The 20,216-nt window shown below is 38.4% G+C and overlaps 1 protein-coding gene and 1 pseudogene across 3 annotated transcripts in view; one reads left to right on the top strand and one right to left on the bottom strand.

Annotated features, from left to right (window-relative positions):
- Arid5b (AT-rich interaction domain 5B) overlaps positions 1-20,216 on the bottom strand; it is a 183,078-nt gene that overhangs the window by 97,169 nt on the left and 65,693 nt on the right. The window lies entirely within an intron of this gene.
- LOC125620125 lies at positions 18,114-18,550 on the top strand (annotated as a pseudogene).

Genomic DNA, 20,216 nt, shown 5'->3' with positions numbered 1-20,216 from the left:
GTTCAAAATGTTTTACACTGTTAAGTAGAAAAAGAAAACAGATTATATATCACCTCCCTGTTCAAAAATTTTCTATAGGTCCAGGAATAGGAAAGAAAGTTTAAAATATCCTAGCAGTCCCTCAAAGGACATAAAATGAATGACGGCAATAGAACAGTAACTTTAAAAATATAGAAGGGACTGATTATCATATAAAATGAAGCTTATTGATAACTTCTAAAAAGCAAATAAAAGGCCTATATTTCATCTATCAAATAACAAAAATTTTAAAAATGAATATTTGATGTTGGCAAGAATGAAGGAAATACACACTCCTACACAGTACTGTGGGCAATGCAATTTTAAGTTCTTAAAAAGAATCAAAATAGTTATCCACAGCCTTTAAAAATAATATACCTATGGACTTAAATTTTATTTCCAAGAATAGTATAAAGAAAATTAAAAGTTTTGACAAAGTTTCAGTATAGATGTTCATTATGGTATTATTTATTATAAGAAAAAATATTGGAAAGAGCCTAAAGAATACATATATATATATATATATATATATATATATATATATATATGTATGTATATGTATATTACTTGATTCCAGTCAACAAAAAATGATCAGCAATAAATTGCTGGTAGCCAAGAATGAAATTAAAAACCACAATTATCATATTCTATTAAAATATCATCCTATTCCTCAATTCCCCCTCCCCACCCCCCTAAAAAATGTGAACATGCCCATTTTAAAATGAAGTATTCAAAGGGAATAAGAGACCCAAAATTACTAAACCTCATTTCAACTTCAATAAAAAGAACTTTGCCTATTAAAAGTTAATACCTAAAGTACACTGCTTGTAATGCTCAACCAAAATTACTCTAATCCTGTGCTTATATCATAATTACACGTTTTGTTAACCTCTCTCAATGTCAATTTTTCACTTATTTATATATTTTCAAAGTCCAAAACAGAATTCCACAGAGAAACTGTAATTATAACATGAGACTCCACCCAGGCTTTTCAAACAGTAACTGTATACCATTGCTTTAATCCTCAAAGTGGGGCTGGGGGTGGGGAAGAGGTAGGGGGAGAGGGTAAGAGCAGGCATTCATTCTGAATAGCACGTTGCTCAAGTTGTCTTTGTACAAAAAGAGATGCATGAAATGGCAAACACAATGAATTAATGGAGCATTGACTTTCAAATATCCATAATGCTATTTTTTTAAAATAGTTAATGGTGGCCAAATGCACAGACGGCTGAAAACATAAATTCCGGAGGAGAAATTTGCTTTTATCTCTTACACAATTTAGAAATGTAACTTTCTTTTTGATTCTGCAGGGAGGAAGGGAGACTTGTTTCGGAAACATCACACTATTATGCTTACTGAAAACCACTATAATCTACTTCTAACATCAGTAAGCTTAAAAAAAAAATCTTAAAAAAAAAAAAACCTGCACACCAGGATTTTATAGAGCCTGGTGGAAAAAATATGCATGTTCCTTCCTGCACCTAATTACCTCAACTGAAAAATCTGCCAAGTATTTTGCCCTTTAGTTCCCTTAATCGTATTAGGGCAAATGCATTTGGATGCCAACAGAAACAAACATTTAAAGATTTTCACTTAAAAGATTCCAAATATGTATGAAGGCTAAGTTTGAAACACAATGTCCCTCGTGCTTCTGAGACAACAGTTTTCTTTTTCTTTTTTTTTCCCTCAAGCAAATATGAATTTGCTCATGTTATAAAACTTGATGTCTAGTTTTGAAACAATTTAAGTAAAATAATGTCAATACGAGAGGCTCTCACAATGATTTATGCTTCCTTCTGTTACTTTATTACATTAGACATTCCTTTCTCAAAGCTTTATACTTTTCTCTGTGCTCCTAGCAACCAACCAAAGGCAAATCATCAACTTTATATACCTGGCACTGTTCCAATACTTACTGCTATTGACAATTATATTGAAGTTTCTATTTAATTGCTGCTCTGTTGTGACACTGCATATTCGTCATAATTAGGCATTTCCTATTTTCTGTCCATTTCTCTTTGATTATTACTGAAAATGATTTTTTTTAATTTCAGAAAACCTGAGCATGAAAATTCTACAGATAAGAGTAGCTACAGCTGTTACTATCATTACCAACATTGTAACATTCAGAAAAAAAAAAAAGAATATAATTTCTCGGAAGGTAATTTTCCTTTCAGTCTAAGTGCTCTTATTCATCTTACAGTTACTCAATGATTTCCTGTTCTAATTACAGGACATTATACAGAGAGACATTTGTAAAAGGAAAATGCAGCAGGATATATGACTAAATAGCTTGAATTGGTTGAAAGTGTTTAAAATTCCAAAGTTGTACATCAACTTTATCAGTTCGTGGTAACAGTTCTGTGTAAATGTGTAATGTGCCCCCACTGTATTTCCGAATCTCTCTTAAGACAGTCTACTTTGTACTCAAAGTTAGTACACATCAAAGGGGAAAATACATTTGCAGTTAAACTGATGTTAGAGAGTCGGATGAGGGAAGATCAGTTGAGGGTTTTTTTTTTGTGTGTGTGTGTATGTGTGTGTGTGTCCCCCCGCCCCCATCAAAGCTGTTAAATTGGAGACATGCCAAGACATGGAGTGGAAAATATTAATAATAAAAATAAATTAAATGCCTGATTAAAAGGGAGAGAGAACAAGATTCCATCCGGAATAGAAATGAAAATGCCACAAACTATTTCATAAAAACATACTGTGACGTAAATGACACATCAGTATTGCACTGTTGTGGTTATTTTGAGAAATGGCTTGTACTGTAAGTCAGCTGGTGCTGCCCCACCCTTAATAATTTTGTAATTCTCTACACAGTAAGCAAGTGAGGCAGCCCTGAGATTGCTAAGACAGAAAACAGACCTAGCCAGACAGAACTGGCAATAAAAAGATAATGTACTTTTAACATAACAGAACAAGGAGATTGGCTTTATTAACTAAAAAAACCCTCCTTTAAATGGTCCCTAGCTTGTCATTTGTTTTGATAAATGGAAACACAGATCTTCCCAGGGCAGGCAACAAAAACATCACAGGAGAACTTAAAAAACAAACAAAAAAAAAAATGTGGGAAAATATATCAGTGCATTGTTACAAATGGAACAAAGAATATTTCAAATACAAAACCAGGGGTTTTTAGTCAACTGTGTCCAAAAGCCAGGCACTTAAAAAAGAGGGACACACAAATATAAAATATGTATTAACATGTTAACATTGGCGTTTGCCCTTACTGTTGCTTCATCACTCAAAAGAGAAAACATAAAACCAAACACTGCTATCACTCTGAGTAACCAATGAACCCACTGGGAAGGGAGCCAGAGCCACCTCCACCATTCTCCCCGATGGCCTCTAAATTACCAGCCACATTCAGAAGCCACTCTGGATTTCATCTTGAGAATTTTGCATCTTATTTCCATATGGCTCATCTCAGCCAAAATTTAAATGTCACACAAGACAGGGATTATGCAATAAAAACACCTACTGGTGAGACCTCATGATCTGACTGATGTATTTGTAGGTAGAGTTGTGACCACACACGAGGTATAATTGTAGGGTCCTGAACTACCTTAGCTTCCTCCTCTTTACAAGATTTAACCTTTAAGCTATAATCAGTCATTCATTTTTAGTATAAATGAATTTGAGTATCTGAAGAAGAAAATATAAGAAATCCATGGGACATCAGGGAGCCAGGGCCTAGACAAAATTTTTTCATGCTCCAAAGTCAAATGAAAAGTTTTCTCAGAGATTAATTTATGTGTTATATAAATATTCTACCGGATTTTTGGATTTGAATTCCATTAAACTCAACCCTGTCTTGGCTTACTAGGAAATGCCACTAAGACTCCATCAGCCCCTATGGTTACCATGACTAAGTTGTTATAAGAGGAATAAACTGAACCATCATTAGCAGAACGGGCCTTAAAAATTAAAACAACTTCTGGAATCTTTCCCCAGGGATTATCTACATGGCTTTTTATTTTTCAAGTTGTATTTTACATCTGCCGTCATTGTAAAGAATTGCAATTCTGTTAGCACAGCAGCTACACAAACCCTTGACATTTGAGATACTCTCCTGAACCCCAACTCATGAATAAACCTAATTAAGGTGCAGTACTGGACAGATCAATAGCTAAATGATTAACTTCCACACATCAGTCTCTCAGCATGTGAGATACAAATTTGTGCATTAACAAAATGACAAATCACTATTTGTCATGACTTTCATGGACATGATCATTTCACAAATAGTCAACACTAATTAGGCTAAATCTAATAATTGCCAACGTAATTTATATCAGGAAAAAAAACTGCATAGAGAGAACCAAATACCCATGTAAGAGTGACTAATATTGATGATCTAATGCCTAGCACTTCAAAGGCATTTCATACACAGATATGTATACACATACACCTGTGTCCATAATATGTGTATATGTGTGTGTGTGTGTTTGTGTGTATATATAATGATATTCTACTGGTATTAAAATTGTACAGCCATGAAAAATAATTAAGCTAAATAACATTTCAGATCCTGCAAAGAAGTTTCTGTTATATTAAGATTTTTTTTTAAAAAAGAAAAGGTATGGGCTGGGGTTGTGGCTCAGCAATACAGCGCTCACCTAGCACATGCAAGGTCCTGGGTTGGATCCTCAGCACCACATAAAAATAAATAAATAAAATAAAGGTATTTAAAAAAAGGGAAGGTATGAAATAAGCCCAGACTTGTGTGTTTTGTTAATTGCTTTACTGAAGATACAATTCATTCATTGTAAGTGTACAAGATTTTAGCTTATTTGTGTTGTGCATCCCTCAAAACAATCAAATTTAGAATATTTTCATTACCCCAAAAGAAATCCTGAACTCTCTTGCTCTCACCAATCTTAAATAACCAGCAATTTTCTTTCAATCTCTATAGATTTCCTATTCTGGACATTTATTGTAAATGAAATCGTACATTTATATGGTATTTTGTGGCTGGCTTCATTCACTTGACATCATGTTTTCAAGGTCCATCCATGTTGTAGCACACATCAAAACTCCATTCTTTTTTATGGCTGAATAATATTCCATTGTATGCATAAATCATATTTTATTTATTTTGTTTTGAATAGTACTGCTATCACCATTTGTGCAAATATTTTTGCGTGGATATTTGTCTTTACTCTTGTGTATACACTTAAGAGTAGAACTGTTGGGTGGTATGGTAATTCTAGTTTTACCTTTTTGAGGAACTGCCATACTACTATTTTCTGAGGTGACTACACCATTTTACATTTCCACTGGTAGTGTATGAGAGTTCCAATACCTCCACATCCTCACCAGCACTTCTGATTATTTGTCTTTTTTTGGTGGAGAAGGTACTAGGGATTGAACTCAGGGGCACTTGACCACTGAGCCACATCCCCAGCCTTATTCTGTGTTTTATTTAGACACAGGGTCTCACCGAGTTGCTTAGTGTCTCATTTTTGCTAAGGCTGGCTTTGAACTCACTATCCTCCTGCCTCAGCCTCCCAAGCTGCTGAGATTAGAGGCAAGGCCACTGTGTCTGGCTTATTTGTGTTTTTGATAGCTATATTACTGGGTGTGAAGTGGTATCCCATATTGTCTTGTTTAATATTTAAAAATAAGACAGTGGCTGATTCTAGGGTGTGATATTACCTATAATTCTATTTCTTCCTTTGGTTTTCTGCATTTTCAAATGTAGTTTTTAAAAAGAAGGGAACATCTGCCAAATCAATATGCATTTTTGAGGGGCCACTAAAAACAATCTTGAATAAAGAAATACATTGGAGGACTTGCAATTCTGGATTTCAAACCTTCCTATGAAGTTACAGTATCAAGAGGTTGTGGGGCTGGCATCTGGATCGACGTATATACTAATGGGAAAGAAGAGTCCAGAAATAAACCCTAACAGCTACAGTCAATGATTTTGACAAGGGTGCCCAGATCATTCAATGAGGAAAGGGCAGTTTTTTTCAATAAATGGTAGTAAGAAGATTAAATATCCTCAGGCAAGAGAATACAATTAGACCCTTCTCTAAAATCATACATAGAAATCAACTAAAACTTGATCAACAACCCAAATTTAAGAGCTAAAACTAAAATTCTTGGAAGAAACCATTGGTAAACATTGTTGTGACCTTGGATTTCCCAATGACAATAAAAATGCAGGTAACAAGAAAAATAGATAATTGGGCTTCATAAAAATTAATTTTTTTTTGCACCAAAGAATACTATCAAGAAAGTAGACAGACAGACACAAAATGGGAGAAAATCTGCAAATCATATACCTGATAAGGGATTCATATACAGAATCTATAATGAGGACCTACAACTCAGTAACAGATAAATGATCCATTTAAAAATGATGAAGGACTTAAACAGGTATTTCTCTAAAGAATATGTACAAGTGGCATATTAAAAATGGACAACATGATTAATCATTAGAAAAATGCAAATCAAAACTACAATGAGAAACCACTTCATACCCTCTTAGATAGCTATTATGAAACAAAAACAAAAATACCAAGTGCTGGTGAGGATGTGGAGAAATTGGGATCCTCTCTCACTGCTGGTTCAAATGTGAAATGGCGCAGCCATAGCAAAAAAGTCTGTCAGTTCCTTAAAAAGCTAAATCTAGAATTACTATATAAACCAGTAATACCATTCCTAGATATAAACCCAAAGGATCTGAGAACAAATACTCATATACTTCCACACCAATGTTGATAGGAGCATTATCATAATTGTCAAAAAGTGGAAAAAACCTAAGTGTCCATCAACAGATGAACAGATAAATGTGGTATATCCATACAATGGAATACTATTCAGCCACTAAAAAGAATAAAGCTTTGATATATGATACAATATAGATGAACCTTGAAAATATCATGGTAAATGAAAAATGGCAAACACAAAAGGGCAAATATTGTATGCACCTACTTATATGAGGTATTTAAAACAGGCTGATTCATGGAGATTGAAAGTAGACTAGAGGTTGCCCAGTGTTGGTTGGGTGGTAGAAGGTACTGGAAGGAATAGAGAATTCTTGCTTAATGGGTTCAGAGTTTCTGTTTGGTGTGATGAAAAGTTCTGTAAACAGATAAGAGTGACAGTTACACAATATTGGGAATGCACTTAATGCCACTGAATTGGATACTTAAAAATGTTATGTATGCGTTATACAACCAAAGAAGAGGGGTACGACTGGCAAGGGTTATATACTAGAGTATAAACTCCTGGAGGACATGGAGTCAGTGTTCTAATTTCTTGGTGTCTTTCCTAGACCTTTGAGAGTGTTAGCAAATGTAACTGCCTACAGACAGTGTCACAACAAACATCTGACCCTTTCATCACGATTTCCCCCCAGGCTCTGGATCAACTGCTCTACCTACAAGACAGAATGACTCTGGAGAAAGATATCTGCCCAACAGCCCCGGAGGCATGGGTTGGCAGATCTTCTTAGATGAAGGGTCAGGAACTCAGGCAGTCCTTCCATTTTATGAAATCTCTCTCTCTATCACTGGAGATTCTGAATTTCACCCCCAAGCTCTGAGCCCTGTCCACAAAGCTGAACCAACTCTGGAAGCTCATGCCCTAAGGCAACAAGAGAGTTGGATGATTGCTTTGCTTTCTTGCATCTTATCATAAGGATCCTGGAGTGACTCAGCACAGAAGGAAGGGCAAAGGCTTTTTATTCTGTCAGTGTCTCATCTTTAAAAAAAAAAAAAATTAATTTTAATCAGGCTTTTATTTTTATTTTTTTCTGGTTGTATAGAAAGTATATTCACACCAATTCGTGTCTTCATACAGGTACTTTGGATAATGATGTCCATCATATTCCACCGTCTTTTCTAACCCTCTGCCCCCTCCCTACCCCACTATGAATCAGCCTCCTTATATCAGAGAAAACATTTGGCATTTGTTTTTTTTGGATTGATTAACTTCACTTAGCATTATCTTCTCTAATTCCATCCATTTACCTGCAAATGCCATGATTCTATTCTCTTTTATTGCTGAGTAAAATTCCATTGTGTATATATGCCACATTTTTTTTTTTATCCATTCATCCACTGAAGGGCATCTAGGTTGGTTCCACAGTTTAGCTATTGTGAATTGTGCTGCTATAAACATTGATGTGGCTGTGTCCCTGTAGTATGCTGTTTTTAAGTCCTTTGGGCCTCATCTTAAATCTGTATTTGAATTGGAGAATCCCTACTGAGTGCTCAGGAGGCTTTCTGAGGGGAAACTACATACAGATGGGGTAGATCCTCAACTTCTATCTCACACCTCCATTCATTTGCCCAAGAAGGAGCCAGCATCCAGTACAGTCAACACCTTTACCCACCACCCATCCCTAGTCTTATTATGACCAATAAGGAGTCAAATCAAAATACTGGTTTTGGAGAAGCTTCCTTTATGTATATATCAAGACACCTCAAACCATATATTCTTGATTTTTCCCTTCTTGTCTATATTTCAGTTAAAACAAAGGCTTGGCCTGGCATGGTGATGCACGCCTGTAATCCCAGTGGCTTCGGAGGCTGAGCCAGGAGGATCATGAGTTCAAAGTCAGCCTCAGTGATTTAGTGAGGCTCTAAGCAACTTAGTGAGACCCTGTCTTAAAATTTAAAAAATAAAATAAAAAGGGCTGGGAATGTAGCTCAGTTGTTAGGTGCCCCTGGGTTCTATCCCTGTTACACAAAACAAACAAACAACAACAACAACAAAAACCCACAAAGGCTTGTCTACTCTGAATTCAGAAAAGCCAAGTAGTAAAGTTAATGATGCTGATCCCTCAAAATGTAGCTATAATGATTTGCAAGGCAACCATATTTTTTGACATAAATTGGAAAAACCCAAGGATAACAATTTTACATGATTTATTTCGAACTTCTATGCTTTATTAACTACAAATTTTAACATGTAAAATCTTATCAAATCATATATAAAGCTTTTTTAATTATAGTTAATCACCATCTTATTTTATTCTCTAGCATGTTTAACATTTTATACTATTTAACAAAAACTTACTCAAACTCATAGTAAAAAAAAATTTTAGATGTCTACTTAAAATTTTGCAAAGGAATATATAGTTTCCCCCCCCCAAATCTTTCAGAGCAGCACTATTCAATAAAATGTAATGTAAGTCAAGTATGTAATTAATATTAAAAAGGTAAAAAGAAAACAGGTGAAATGAATGTTATTATCTATTTTATTTGGCCCCAAATATCTAAAATATTATTCCTTTTGTTTTTTTCAGTACTGGGGATTGATCAAAATATCATTTCAACATGTGACCACCAAAAAGAATTGTTAATGATATAGCTTATATCATTTTTACATACTATTTAAAAAATCTGGCATTTTACATTGATAGCATCTGTTGATTTGGGCAAGCCACACTGCAAGCGCTTACCCACCATGTGACTGGTGGGTACCATAGTGGACAGAGAAGCTTAAGAAGAGTCCACCAGAAAAGAAATTTGAAGACAACCTAGGATAAATGGGGCTGTTCTGGACACAGAGCATGGTCCCCAAGGGGACTTTCCGTTTTAGATTCTAATTAAAAAAAAATCAGAAGCACAATAGGAGAAGAAACAGAATCTGGAGAAGAAACCAAAACAGGAGGGAAAGAGACTCGAGCGGAATTTGATACCTAAGACTCCAACAAAGGCCAAGAGATGGAGAAAGTGTGCTACTATTTTAGTAGAGATCCTGCTTGGTACCTTTTGTTTTTGATGAATGATATAACAAAAAACAAAGCCAAAAAGCTTCCCACTATGAAAGCTGGCGGGAGTTCTCTCTTCTGGGTTATACCTTTTCTTCTGTGCTAACTAGCTGCAAGTTCACCTGGTGCCATTTCCACAAACCATCTGCTCTGCTTTCTGTCATGATGCCAGGAGAACATCAGTCTTTCAGAAGGGGTATTTTCTTTCTTTCTTTCTTTCTTTTTTCTGGTGTGTGCAATACTAAAATTAGTTTAACATCTGAAGGAGATACTTATAAAACCTACTGGAAACCGAAACCACTCTTCAATCTCACGGCTATGCAGTCATATAAAAACTCCAGCACCTTCTAATGTGCTCTCACAGGGCACCGTGGAAGAACATCATTGAAAGCGGACGATATGGATATGTTCTGTTTTACTTCCTTTTTGTACAGTGTCAGTACTGAATAAGCTGATGTAAGACAGGAGGAGGATGAGTCTAGTTTATTCACATTTCCCATTTCCTCTGAAAATCAGTTCCACTACAAATGTCCTCCTTGACTCAATCTCTAATATCCATATCTACTCACTCCTCTTTTCTCATAAAAGACACAATAAACAAATTGCTAATGACTAATATATTAATTCCAGTCATAATTTTGTGATTTTATACCATGAGTTCCCTGGGTATTGTTTATATTTCTGGGAGAAGGTTTACACTCACAAGGTTTGCAAACTATGAGCCAACTCTGGCCTGTTGCTGGTTTCTATCAATAAAGTTTTATTGCAACATAGCCATGCTCATTCATTTACATATTATGAATGACTACTTTTGTATTCTGACCACACAGTTGTGTAGCTGTGACAGATACATCATGACCCACAAATCTAAAATGTTTACTCTCTGATTTGGCTGGTTCTTGCTCTAGAGATTATATTTTTGCTTCCAGAAAGCTGCTATTTGGATCATTGGCATCAGCTTAATTCCTAAGATACAGTTACTCTGCTAACACCTGACTGTACTTATTTATTCATGTTGGACTTTTCTTTGTAGGCGATGGGTTCTTTGAAGGGCAGGAGGTAGATCTTTAGAGGGTCTGAATCCCTAATGCCCTATAAACAACTGAAGCATGTGATAGACTTTCAATTTATGTCGTTCTCTTATTCTTGATATTCACTCTTTGGTGTTCTCCTTTCCTCATAGTATCCCCTGATCTATTATCTATTTTCTCTACCTTGCTCTGTGACTTCTGAAGTTTATGTCATTGGGCTCCCTCACAGCCTGGCTTCTGCTTAGTTCAGCCAACAAAATACCCAGCAGGAGATCAGATGTGGGAAGAAAGAAGTTGTGTTACAGTTATCTCTTTCCAACTTGCTTACGAGAGCTCCCCAGGTCATGGCCACACCCAAGGGCAGTTCCTCCAGGATGCTGGTCTTCACCAGGTAGCACCATCTCCTCCACCTGCTTCCTGACCTCATGAGTCCCCTCTTGCCTCAGCTGCTGTCCTTTGTTCTTTTCACCATAACCCTATAAGTCTTCCCTTTGTCAATGTCCTATCGGTTGAACTCTCTGAGGGGAAATCTCTTTCATGCCTCCATCTTGACTAATACTCCTCTATGGTTCCCATCTAGCAAGTGGTAAATCAGTGGATATCCCCACCTCTGAGGCTCAACAAAAACTGAGAGGACTTGTGTTCTGTGCACCTTTAGCATCAGAATCACAGAGGGGCCTGTTTTAAATAGAGAATCCTGGGTCCCCATCCTGCTGTGAATAAGGATGTCCGATCTGGGTCTCTGGATACTTCATGACAAAAAACCCCCAGGTGTTTCCAACACACCTAATCAGAATAGATGGTGAATTTCAGTTTGGGGGAACAAGGTGAAACGAGAAACGAAAAACCAGTTTGAAGCAACTGCAGTGTCTTTAAGATCCTGTAGTAAGATGTGTTAATCATGAATTTAATGAAAAAGGAGGCCAGAACTACCTGGAAGAGGGCCACAGGAAGTGCTGAAGCTAAAATCAGAAATTACCCATTTTTCTTGGTCATAGGGTGAAATCCATCAAAGTAGGCTGTACATTTAAAAATCACACAGTCCACAACATTGCCTTCCACAGTCTAGCTACACATAAGTACCAGTATAATGATGAGCATGAAAATCAATTGCATTGACAGATGGAACGGCATGAGTCACACAGCCCAGGCATGTGCAGAAGGTAGCACATGTGAATGACAGAGGGCCAGGGCCTAGTGTTGGCCAACTACCAACTGTGTAATATGGGGAAAGACCACCTTAGAGAGTCTTGGATTTCCTCTCTGTAAAATGACCAAAAGATGACTTCCTAAGAAGATATCTGAGTTAAAAAATGAAAACTAGTTAGGTGTGGCATACTAACCACTCAGGAGATACCCTGTGTTATAATTACTTTGCGGGCTCTTCCCCCAAATATGTCAAGAACACTTAAAGCTCCTGGTGGGAATGGGGAGCATGTTTCCAAGCATCATGTGGAAGAAGGGTGTCATAATAGGGAAACCACTGAGTTTCACAAAAGGTCACACAGATGGAGTTCTTGGAAACTTTAACATGCTAATAGACATTTTAATCTATAGGAGATGAATTGCTGCCCTTTCTGAACTTGACCATGAAATCCTCTCCTTCCCCTCCCGATCCTGGCCCCCTACCCTTTGTCATTTATGTCTCACCTCCACTAGCTAGTATTTCTCTCATCGCATTTTGGGGACAGAATACATATCAACTGTTGACTGTATCAACTGCCGGACTCCTTCCACGCCCTTCCCTCAATACACACTCTGCTTAACAGTTTATAACTACAAAGAGTTTACTATGTGTAGTATCGTTACTCATCTATTAAACACTTCAGAATCTATAAAGCCCCTTCACATGCTTAGATTTACTTAATCCTTCCAGAATCTCCCTTGAGATCTGTCAAGAATGCTGCCCATTTTGAACATTGAGGACACAGAAAGCTCATTGGTTTCTATAAATAAAGTTTTATTGCAACACAATCAATGACTTGCCCAAGGTCACCCTGTGAACAGATCATCTGGCACTAAATCTCACACCATCCTCCTTACATTCCAGCTGCATTCTGCATGGATCCTAATCTCTGAGAAGCACTCTGGCTGATTCACCATATTCCCAGTTAACTCATACAGACCTTCCAACAGACATGGCTTTGAGAATCCTTGTGATTTTACTAATGATAAGCAAACTTCTAGTTTCAGGAACCCTTCCAGTCTCATATTTAAAACAACCCCCTAAGGAAAACTTGTTTTGCCTTCTGTGGATCAATCATTTCAAATAGAGATGACCATTGCATAAAGACCCTTCACTAGCAGAACTGTGTGCCTTTGACCTCTTTGGTAGCACCTTTCAGGTTTAGTGAAGCCTGTGGTGTTATTTCTATTGTTTTCCCTTTGGGTCCTGGGATGAACACCCACCAACCACTTCTTATCCCATACACCAAGCTCAGAAAACTGCAACCTGTGTGTCATCAAACGAACAGCATTCAAGGTCAAAATGGCCCACCATCCAGTGACTACTCAGACCCCAGAGTAAGACCTAAGACCCAAGACCCACCCTTTCAAGGATGTATAGCCTAGCAGAGAGGATGGGCATTGGAACAAATAGACAAATAAGTGTCCTGACAAAAGTCAAACAAAAGCGGCAGAATCTTGGTCCTTTCTTTTCATAGTGAAAATAAAACTCAAGCTAAATTTTGAAAGACACATAAAAACTCCCGAGGCAAAGGAAAATACCAGCATTCACTAGACACCCAATACCTGTCAGGAGGAGAGAGAATACCTTCTCTCTCCTCCTGAAGACAATGCTATAGGAGGTTACTACCACTAGCACCATTTTTCAGATGGAAAAACTGATGCCAAAAAAGAGATTAATGACTTCGCAACAGTCACTCTATTATGGAGAACTACAGAAGAGATCTGAGCCAAGAACCTGTGTCTGTTGGCTGCTGCTGTCTCAAAGTAGAGCAGAGCGCCTCCAGACCCCATTACTGTAGGTGGCAGGGTCCAGTGAGAAGGCTGGAATTAAAGTGCTGTAGCTGCAGTACACGGCACTCTTTGAGGCAACAGGGGACCTCAGGGGCCATGCCATTGGGTAGGGTTTCCATTTCATCCTGAAGGCACAGAGTGGAGGACAGAGGAGAGCTAGATCTGACCCCAGTCTTCATCGTCTTTCTTCTGTCTGAGTTGACAGAGGTCCTCCTGCCTCCTCCAACAGCATGAGTGACATCATGGTTATTGTCCTGATCAGGTCTCTTCCAGGAGAATGAGGCCATTTCAGCCAGCATTTGAAGTCAGGATCCCAGGGAGGCAATGTAAATCTAATTAACTATACATACGAGAATAATGCCTTATTCTTCAGTTGTTCATACAACAAACTTCATTCCCACTTAGGGCTGCACACTGCGTTCAGCTGTGGGTCCACACTGGTAAACGTAGCAGGGCCTGCCTTCAAGAAGCTCTGGCTTATAGACCATTGAGAGAGAAGAGAGTAAAGTAGTTTCCAGGTGATGGGAACATTGGTGGCTCTAAAGGGAATGACAGGGCCCATAGGATGATGAATTAAAATGCCACACATACCACAGAGCTCAGTGCTTTATGCGTAGCTTTGAAAAAAAAAAAAGTGCTTCAAAAAAAATTCATCTTTGAGTTTGAAATTTTGAAAGCTGTGGTTACTGCAATAGTTAGAACAAAAGGGATTTTTTTTTTAAAACTGCCATCTGACTATGACCAGGTTCATGCAGAAGGAGGCTGGATCCATCAATTGTATCGCCTACAATTTAAATGCATCCTTTTTCATTCTTATTTCTGGCACTTGGCTTGCCACATCTTCAGTGGGGCAAGCCCTTCATATCCAGCGCATGTAAGCAGCTCAGGTCTCTTTTAATGATGAAGGATATGACTAATATATTTTGCCTCAACTGAAATTCAAACCCAATTTGATTTTCTCCCTCAGGTGAGATGTGGACAGAGAACATGTAGATAATAGGTGTGATCATTCACAAGGCTGAGGCTGAACTGATACTTTGTAGCTAAATGTAATTCGTAAAGCACAATTTAACAGCTCCATTTAGCGACTCTTCACAATCAAGATGATTTCAACAGTCTCTGAACACCAGCCAAGATACCTCCAAAGTGTACTTAAATACCAGCAAATATTACATGTTATAAAAATTCCATGTTTGTCTCTTTCCTCTGACTTCAGAAAATCAGCCTTCTCTCTCATCCCTGTAAGGCAAAGCCATTGCAATTCTTCTTTTCTAAATGGAGAAGGAAAGAAAGGGCTGGGACCAAGAGACTGAGCTCTGAGCTTTCCAAAAATTAGCATTCATTTTCCCCACCTTTCTTTTTATTGACTGTTAAGCTTTCAGGTCCTTATTTCAAGCCAAGTGGGACACCCAAAACACCATTTCTTCCTCCAGTCACAAATCTTGAAACTCAGAGGACTTTCAACAGGAGTTATTCCAGGGATTCAGTCAGAGACACGCATGGGCAGTGTAGGAAGGAGCCTCAATACATGATCTGAGGCAGCCAGGAAAGAAGCTCTGAGATCTACCATGTCCCTCCACCTTCCAATCAGTCTCATTATTCATTGTCATCTACATATTGTTTATTTGGTTGGTTTTGGTGCTGTGGATTGAACCCAGGGCCTCAGGCATGCTAGGCAAGGATTTTACCACTGAGCCACATCCTCAGCCCAACAGTCCGACTATTTAAAGTTACCTTTGCTCTTTCTGTCTAAAGGGCCAGTTTCTAACTTAATAAGCAATATAATTTGCCACCTTGGGTGGTTCTTTCTTATTATAACTGAGTTCATGTTTGAGATCTGGAAATAAAATCTTATCCTCTCGTGTGCAATTGGAGAACAACAGCAGGAGCCTCTGAGCTGTCCTTTCTGGAGGTCACAGAACCTCTCACACTCCTCTAGTGGAGCGGAACTTCCGAGCTGAGACAAATGTTCTCACACTCAGGTCACTAGAAGAGACTTTTCCAATAAAACTCCCCCCTATGGGGTATCTCTGGTTAAAATGCTCTTTGTAAGTATCCCTGTTACTCCTCTGTGAGTAACCATGAAGAGGCCATGTTTCTTCTGCTAGAAGACATGAGATATATTCCTCTATCTTTGCTCACATAGTTTTTAAACCCATATTTTAGAAAAACAATTCAGAACTAATTTGTAAATACATCCCTGTTGTAAAGGATAAAATGATGATGCCCTTGACCTATAACCCCTCATAATTTAAGGGAGACTTACATTTCCATCTCCACAGGAGCCTTCTTCACAACTCAAGAATAGCCTTTCTTGACAGGAGACTGAGAACAGTTGTTCTCAAAGGGACAGAATCAGTCCCTTGGTCTGAGGTTTCTGCCGCTTTCAAAAATCACCTTGAAATAACAGTCTTCTTAACTCTTCTAAGTATAATTTACCTAGTACAGACACAAAAACATCCCACATACATGGTACACTGTGACAAGTTGGAGAACACAGCCAGGATGCACGCTTGTGTGAAAATAACCAGCCAATGTAACCCCAACTCTCCAACTGTGATACTGCTTCTTCCAACACATGGAGAAGTGAGAATGATTACATTTTGTTCAAAGTGTCTCATTACATTGATTTAAATAAGATTTCTAAACCTGCAAAAAGAAAAGCAGTTTAAAATGCCACTTGTTTTGAACAAGACTCTATAAAAAGACAGGTAGTGAAACCCTTCATAAATTCAGGTGGGTGAGGACCAAAGTCTCTTCTGCTGTGGATATCTGACAGAAGGATAATGGAATTTAGTAACACCCAGGTCAGGTGTTTCTGTTCTGCTTAATGCCTCCTCGAATGCCCACCATAATGTAACAGACAGGTGTTAAGAGACCTGTATTGAGGGATACACATTATAGGTTTTGAGATCTTAAACTTGATGAACTTGCTTCATCTCTGACAACACTGCAGTGCAAGTCACAATGGAAACAGATCTCACAGGACAGGTAAGATGTGGACCAGTTTGCAAAACGTCAAACGTACTTCCTGATGTTTATTAACACCGAAGGCATCACAATGCTTAATGCCAAACCAACAAAAACAACAACAACAAATGGAATTTCTCAGGCTACTAGTCAGTATTCAGTTATTGAACACTGCCAGAATATTGTATCTGTTATTGAACATACTATAGACCAACAAGCACTAAGCCTTTAATGTATATTTAAGCACCACAGCAATCCAATGAGGGATACTTTTACTACTTCCATTTCATAGATGAGAAAACTGAGGCTTAGAGAGATGATACACCAGCTCAAGGTCACTCTGGAACCCAGCTGTGTGTCAGTCCACAGACCATGATTCAGGGTCACTGCTTACAAGTTCTTAGAGAAGCGTACACCAAGACTAATGACAGAAAGGCGAATTCACTGATGCAGGCAGGCTAAGAGTGGAGCTGCAGGCTGAGCTGAGACCCCCAGATGAGCAACCTGTTAGCTGAGTGATGACACTGGGGGTCCAGGCGTCATATGCAATGGGGATCCAGAGTCACTATCCTGGGAAGCCCTGAGGCTTCCCATTTTGTCCAGGGTCAGCACAAAACCTTTGACCTGGGAGGAAGCAGGAGGGGGCCCATTCTAGTTTTGCAATTTTAATTCCCTCTCTGCTCTCTAAGTGAAGGCAGGTATCTTCTGAGCCCAGGAACACTTTATTATTTTAAGAGAGGCCTTTGGAACCAGGAAGCTCCATGAATTTATGAGATCAGCAGCTATTTTTCCAAGATGGTTATAATACAATTCATTTCATTTGCAGCTGGTTTAACCTGAAACATTGTTTAAGAGAGACAAATAAACAACAATTCACATTCTCTGGGCTTCTCTCCTCTCCACCCCTCCCAGTTCTTCCACAGGAAATTTTGTATTGATTAAAGTACAATTACATTATGGTTGGGAAAAATTGGCCCTGGAATAAATCGTTTTAAGAAGAAATTGTGGTGACATCCTATGAAGCAGCAGCCAATGAAAAGGAACACTGAGCAGCACTGGGTTTGTGGCTGTGGGTTTCAGTCTCCTGATCTGTAAAGTGATTGATGGGGGGCCCTGCCTTCTCGGGAAGGTGGGATCAGGTAAATATGGTCATATTGTGACTTGCATGAGCCTCTAAGCACCTCTGCCACCTCCTGGGCCCCTTCTTCCATAGAGAGATATTGAAAATTACTTTTCAGGGTTGCCTTCATAGAAAGTCAAATAAATACACCGAGTCAGGTATTTCATGTGGGACCTTTGGCAGAGGTGCTGGGAAATCCATGGAGGGCACAGGACTCTTCTTTTCCCATCTGCCATCCCTTATGCACAGCTGCACCAAAATGCAGATTTTTGTGTAAACCTTCAGCGGGAGGACCACTACTCTATAGGTTGAATCCTCAGATACAATAGAAAATGCAAAGTCCAAGATCCAGGAAATGAAGGAATTCTTCCTGATCAGCGAAGACTGGAAGACAGATGCATTTTGACGACAACATTCGAAAGGAGCCCATACTTCACCTTATATGGAGACCCCCATGGTGGTGCAAAGAAAAGGGAGAATTACACCATCCTAGAAAGAATAAGCATAAGAGAAAGGAGATCATGCTGGCTGTCGCCATGCAGTGTAAGGAGGATGAGAATGTCAAAATTGGTGGCTTCTCCTGCGAGTGCCCTTCTGATGAGTGTGGTACTGGAGTTTTTATGACCAGCTACTTTGACAGACATTATTGTGGCAAGTTGTCTGACTTCCTGCTTCAACAAATCAAAGGACAAGTAGTAGTGTAGGAGTTAATGAAAGACACAAACTAGCAACAATAAGCAAATATATAAATAGTATATAGTATAATATTTTCTTTGAAAAATCATTGTATACTTTCTTCTGATTTTAATATACATAGAAGTCTTTTTGTGGGTCCCTAAAGTATTGTGGGCCCTAGAAATTATGCCTACACGGCTCCTGGATAAAGGGTGAGCCCTTTGTTTGCTGGGGACCTGGATCTGGAAAAGCAAGTTTGGAGGAGCTGAGCCCCTAGCTCTGCAAAAGAACTTCTTTATGAGGGAGAAGACTGCAGGGGAGACCTCCACTGGGGAGTCAGTTGAAGAGATGGGGAAGGAGAGAAGTGATAACATTCATCTATGTATGGAGAATAGGATGTAAATCAACCTTCTCTCCATCTCTCCTGTCTACTCTTGTGAAATTCTCTCTGTAAGATCTACATTGCTCATCAGGGATGTGGAATTTAAAAAATAAAAACAAAATAAGGAGGCTGGATCCCATGATGTCTAAAGTCCCTCTCTTCCCACTCTAATATTAGACTTTTCACCACAAGTATTTAAATAACTGTTCCATAATGCCAAAAACTGCTTCCTCTCCCAGAGGAAACTCACTAATGTAGGAAGTAAGAAAGGCCTTTGAGGAACCCGATGGCTTACAGAGACGCATCACTGCCAAGTGCTGCAGATCTCTGGATATAGCATCTCCTGATGGTCTGTATGTCCAAGTCTTGGTTGGCTGTACTTCACACCTCGTACATTTGGAAGTCTCTGTCCCATCGTTACAATTGAATTTAGATAACTCAAAATGAAAATGTGAAGTGCTATCTAATTTACGATCCTTTGAGACAAGAAGTTATTTAATCTGTAGTTCAATCTTTATCCTGCAAGTATATCAACTGGGCACTGATGCCCCCAAATCGCTTCCCACTCACCAAATGAAAATACTCCAGATTGATTGCTTGGGCCTTCCTCCCAGTCTGCCATGCTGTTTTATCAGGGTGCCATCTTGCCTGCTCACCAGGATTCAGGCATTGTTTAAGTGTTTTATTCATTGTCCCTATCAGTGTGTACCAGTTCTGTTTCAACAACATACACACTAAAAAGCAACCCATTCTTCTTTCTACCATTGACCTTCTTCACACTAATTTTTTGAGTTTGGGCATTGTGCTACATTAAGGAGAACAGAGACATGGGTAATTTAGTTTCTGTGTGTTCACGAAATACTCAGCTTCACCTTCCAATCTAGCAATTGTGGTAGCAAATCTTTACTCTGGAGCTGATGGCCAAAACAATAACTGTTAGCTGCATGTGGCTATTTAAAGTTATATTAATTAAAAGAAAACAAAAATCTAAATATATAAAAATTCAATTTCTCAGTCATACTAACTATATTTCAGTGGTCAATAGCCACATATAGTTAGTTGTACCTTGCTGGAAAACACAAATACAGATATTTCCATAATTGAGAAAACTAAAGTCTTATACATTTGCAAAACAAAGGCTACATACCTTTCACCACTATATTCCTGGTGACTAACATGTAGTAAAAGCTCCAATAAATGCTTAAGGAACTGAAAATTTCCATCTCTAAATATGGAAACAAAATATGATCCCCTAGAAATGTTGAGTTAGACAAGGAAGAGTAACAACTACAAAGAAGGAGCTAT

The sequence above is a fragment of the Marmota marmota genome, unplaced genomic scaffold, assembly GCF_001458135.2.
Source record: "Marmota marmota marmota unplaced genomic scaffold, marMar, whole genome shotgun sequence".
Taxonomy (NCBI): domain Eukaryota; kingdom Metazoa; phylum Chordata; class Mammalia; order Rodentia; family Sciuridae; genus Marmota; species Marmota marmota.
The sequence above is the reverse complement of the archived record's forward strand: the minus strand, read 5'-3'. Positions and strand labels throughout refer to the sequence as shown.